Source organism: Neolamprologus multifasciatus, unplaced genomic scaffold (genome assembly GCF_963576455.1).
Source record: "Neolamprologus multifasciatus unplaced genomic scaffold, fNeoMul1.2 chr03_unloc_1, whole genome shotgun sequence".
NCBI lineage: Eukaryota > Metazoa > Chordata > Actinopteri > Cichliformes > Cichlidae > Neolamprologus > Neolamprologus multifasciatus.
In genome coordinates this window covers 1257742-1263289 of record NW_028181971.1, presented here as the reverse complement: position 1 = coordinate 1263289, position 5548 = coordinate 1257742, and positions in this window count along the sequence as shown.

Genomic DNA, 5548 nt, shown 5'->3' with positions numbered 1-5548 from the left:
CTGAAACTCAGCACAGGTGGGAGGAGCTCAGCTCTGTGTGTGCTGATGTGTTAACTTTAAAAATATGCGTCTGACTGCTCAGACTGAGTCAGAGTAAAGTTCACATGCTGACGTGTGGAGACATGAAACCTTGTTGTAGCTGCAGGTGTGAACACACTGATCCCAGATCAGCTCTGCTGTATTTGTAACATGAACATTTCTGCTGCAAAGCTTCAAATGTTCAGCATGTTTCTCTGTTTCCAGTCTACAGATCCAGTCACACTTTCTACCTTCACCTGTGCAGGAAAGACTGAGAGCGGAGCTGAAACCAAGCGTCCAATCAGTGAGCAGCATCAACACCTGAGCTTCATTCAGACTCTGTTATTGAAGATGTTGTTTGTACAAAGTTCATCTGCTGCTCACATGAATCCATGAAAGATTTATTTCACTGAATGTTTCTTCAAAGCTCATTTCAACCTGTTGAAGTCATGAATGAAAGTGCAGACTGAGAGTGGATCACATGATGTTTAAGGTGTGTCATGTGACATGTTCAGTATTGTCACACATGTCTAGATTGTCCCTGATATCATAACTGCTCAAACACTGATGATTATATTTGAAGAATTATTACTGATGGCAGCAAAGTTTGAATGGAGCTCTCTGTCTGTGCTGATTTGTCGCCCTCTGGAGGTCAAAGCACAAACTGCATGATGTCACTGTAACCACCACAGTGACAGGAAGTGTTTTTAAATGATGAAATATGTCAGTGATGCTGATAGTGTGTTCATCACAGACGTTCAGGCTTCATGTTGACATGATTCAAAGTGAAAGCAGAGAAACTGGAATGAATCAGGTGTTTTTACCTGGTGTAAATGGCAACACATTAAAGGTGTATAGACAGTAGAGATGTTTTAAAAACCTTTAAGAACAGTTCAGTAGCAGCGCCTCGCTCGTCACTTCTCACGGTAGATGACTTTAAACTATGGCCTGATGTTAGCTACATCCACATTATTAATGACTTCTATTTTACGAAGGCATTGTTGACGAGGAATTGCGTAATTATAAGAGCACCGAGGCGTATAATTATCTGCACAGCAACAACAATGATAAAGTACTGCTCAACAAACAAGACGACTTTATTTTTCTTAAAGCAGCTGTAGAGCCGAGCCAGAGCGCTAATCAAGCTAAACACTTAGCATGGCTAATGCTAAGAGAAAGTGGAGTAGTGGAGACAGTCGGCTGTTCCTGTATCGCCGGATTAGGGAAATCATGTAGTCATGCTGCTGTTCTGTGGAGGGTATTTCACTTATCTGGATATCACAATGTTTAAATGACTGAAACAGAAACACTGGACTGGTCAAAGGCTGACTGGGGAGTCACGCTACTGCCATCTAGCCAAGTATTACATGGAGCACTGTTTACTGTTTACAAGTCAAAGCCACTCATTAACTTTGTGTGGGCTGTATGCTGCACAATCACAGGTTAAATACACCACTTTATTTGAAGACATCTGTAGCACTGCCTCAGTTCTGGATGTTTCCACAGACTCCTCTGTGCACCTAAAGAAAAGGTCAAAGGTCAGGAGCACATGTAGTTGGGACAATTCTTCATTTACAAACAACAGTCGCACAAACTATACAATCATTTTCCTCCAATGACGACTTTTCACTTGCAGAAATGGTCCTGTGTGATTTCTAGGCTGTCATATAAAAAACTAGTTCCTAATGGCAGCGATTCACTCAGTAAACATGTGTTTCCTTCACCAACCTCACACACAGATCCAATAAGATCAGGAAGTGGGCAGTAAAGTACAATATGTGTTATTTTGTACTGTACTGCCCAAACTAAAGATCTGCTGAAGTGTTGGAAATGATTCAGATGTTTATTTTGGACGATACAGCAGAAGATCAGACGTGAAAGTGGACATAACACAGAAGACCTGCAGCAAAGGGTCAGAGGTCAGACTGGGCCACTGGATTCAACAATGAGCCAATGATCATCAAGTAGTGACTAAAGCAGAGCCCTGACGTTCTGACATTTATCACACAGTCAGAACAAATGTCTGCTGATGACTTCATCTCATGAAATGACTGATAGATGTCAATTCATTGATCAGCTGAGCTGCTGCTGCTGATCTTCATCGTGCACAGAAACATTCAGCTTGTTTCAATCAGTAAATAACTCCCACTACTCTCAGTTTGAACTGTTCCCACTCAAAATGCTGTGAGAACAATGATCATTGTAGAACTTCACAAACATCACGTGTTGTTTTCCACATGTAAGATCAGCAAACATACAGAAACTTCCTGTTGCCACACACGGCCTCTAAAATCTCTTCCACGGTTTCTGTCTGAAGTCCACTCTCTGTGTCGGATCCACAGGAAACAACAAGATCTTATTAACATGGTTTTCAATGTGTCTCCTTACAAAAAGTCCAACCAATGAACAAATGTGTATATTTGTGGAGGCTGAACAAAAGCATGACACATTTCTCTGTTTCTATAAACTGGTGTCAAACACAAATATGAAGAGTTTCATTGACAGACTCCAAAATGCCCCCGCAGTGAATCAAAGGGAAATCCTACAGTGTGGCCAGAGAATCTTAATGGCTCCAACATCAACACATCCACAATGTTGGATTCAGTTCTACCTCACAGAGTTACTAAGACACACCCTCTGCCAGCATTACAACAGCTCCACCTGCTTCACCTGCCTCCTCAGCAAGGAGTCAATCAAACACAGCTAGTTGAGTCATTTCTCTGTGAGTCTAAAGTGAATCTAGTATTTGAAAGTCCACTTCCTGTATTTGTTGTTGAAGACTTCTTCAGCTTCTTCTCAAGGACATCAGCTGCTTGTTTGGCAGCAGAGGCAGTTAAGAAGCTTCCTGAAAAACACTGAACAGTGAGTTCACTGTGGCATATGACAGATTCAGCTTTCTATGTGCAAATGTGTCTGTGTCAACCTTTCAAATGCTGTTGAATCCAAAACATCAGCGGCTCCTTGGCTGCTCACTTCATGCACTTCTGTCTTTGTGACAGTCCAATGACATCACAGCTGTTTCCACCCCCAGTGTCTCAGGACTGGACACCTTTAAACATGTCGAGGATCAAACAGCCGTCCAGCTAAACACACATGAAACTATCAAAGCTGACAATCATTCCAATAACATCTAATGGTTCATATATATAGACACAGCACTACAAGGAAATGGCTCTCAGCATCTGGCTGTGGTAACAAATGAGTCCCTGTTTGTGTTCAGACTGTGTGCATGTTTTAGACGTGTGTCACATGTAGAAACACAACAATCCCACAATGACACAAAGATTGGTTTGACACAACTGTGCAGCTGTAAGTTGTTTCTAATGATTGATTGAAGCTCTTCTAACATTCTGGAGACGATCAGTACATGAATCTGTTCAACACGACAACAATTTGACTTCAATGTGAACGTTTGCCATTAAATAACCTTCTTCATCCAGCTGACAGCATCCTTCATCCTATGATATGAACAGTTCCTCCTGTTGATGACAAACCTCTGACATGATCTGCTTGAGGAGCTTTTTCATGTGAAGCTCTCTGAGCTCAGGGCTAAGTTGCTGTGTTTCATCTTTAAGAGCTGCTGCCTCCTCGCCGGACTTGTTCTTCTCTTCTTCTCCTAATGACACCATTTCTGCTTCATATCTTTCACTGGGCCTAAAACAGATGAAGAGTAGATCTACTGCTGTTCACTGTTTGTGTCAATATGGAGAAATATGAACAGACAAACACAGCACACACTGTAAAAACTGTGATTTGGGTTAATTAGTATCTAATAGGAAAGTAATACTCAGTAAAAACATGTATGTGTTGTTTTAATTAAATCTAAGCAAAATTAAACATTTTTGAGATGTTCAGTTATTTAAATTTACACAATTTTGTTTGGGGTAAATTAAGCAATAGTTTGTTGAGCAGATTTAACAAAAATGTATGAGTACCGTGAAAAATGAAGAAATCTAATAGATTTAACTGATGAAAGCATTTTCATTTCAATCATTCTACACTTCCGCCTGTAGTCCGTTGTGCCACGTGCAGGACACACACGCTTCAGCAGTGGATGATCTCCATTTTGTCCGAGGTAAGATTATCTTCATTTGTACGAATATACGACACGTTTTAAACAGTAACGTGTAGCAGTTTAGAGTAAAAGTTCTAAACAGTATGATACGTCAAAATTAGATTAATAATGACCGCTGTAATGACAGTATCGTAGTTTTACACAGAATGCCACGAAGTGGACTGCTAGCATAAGGTCACTTTCCAAGCCTTCACAGCTGTGTTACTTCAGAGCTTTGACTAACCACGTTTACCATATTAAAAAAATATATCAATGATGTATTTCGATGGGCTGTAGCCTCCCTCATTTACTTTTAACATTTTATGAAAAAGTTTTGCACTCAGCAGTGATGTAGTTAAAATCATTTGTGCAGGATTTTGTCAGTCACAGTTTTTCAAAGCTTTTGTCTCCACGCAGTTTTTCAGTTGAGGTAATGAAGCTAAAGTGGCTCAGTCCAGCAAAATAACTGGTTTTCATTTTCATGCTGTCGGACCCCGTGACTTTAGTGCAGGCACAGCTCACATTGAGGGATGATGCAAGTTTCCAGTTAAACTTGGTCGTGTATCAGTGAGACCCACGCTCAGTCACGATGTTTCTGTAGAACGATCTTCAAGACAAAGGTACACTCAGGAAGTAATATAGTAATACGTGTTTAATCTGACATAAGTCTTTCATCATTTCTATGTTTAACACCCGATGGTGTTTGGATACAGAGATGACCTTGTGTAGATTAAAAGGACCTCTTTTCAAATATGGGAAGATATATACAGTATATAAATACACAAATAGTGTTATTTCATGTCATGATCTGTCACCAGATCAGTACAGAAAATAGAGTCTATCACCTTTTTACCCTTTTTAATCTAATAAAGAGTTTCATTGTTTTATATGTGAACCTCACCTTTAAAAATTTTAGTTTTAATTCAAATTTGTCTTTAACAATTTGTGTGTGTAAAATTGTTACTTTGGAGAGTGCGATTGTTATTAATGTTGTGTTCTTTTCAGTTGTTGGAAGATCCCTCAACTTAAATTCAGCTGATCAGTATGTAGACTATGCATTTTGAATAGGTTGTGATGGATGATTGTATTGAATTAAACTACTAGTTTTGAAATTGAAGCAGCAGAAAATGACCAAGTTGACCCTACTTAATCTAACGTAACTCTGCCCATTTACATTTTATTCTAGGTTGAACGAGATAGAGCTCCATGTAATCACTGATGACCAAATGGAGAAGTTGGTTCTTCCATCAGGATCCCACCAACAGTAGAGGAGCTGCAAAGTGTTGTGAAGGATACCTTTGGGATTTCAAACGACTTCAGTCTTCAGTATTTTAAACCAAAATTTCAGGACTACTGTGAAGGTTGTTGGCATCACCCTGGTCATCCTGCCAGTTTTCGGCAGCCCCTCTGATCAGCTGTCAACTGACTATGACTCATCATCCAATCCAATGCAGACTCTGCTGCAACCACATCTTC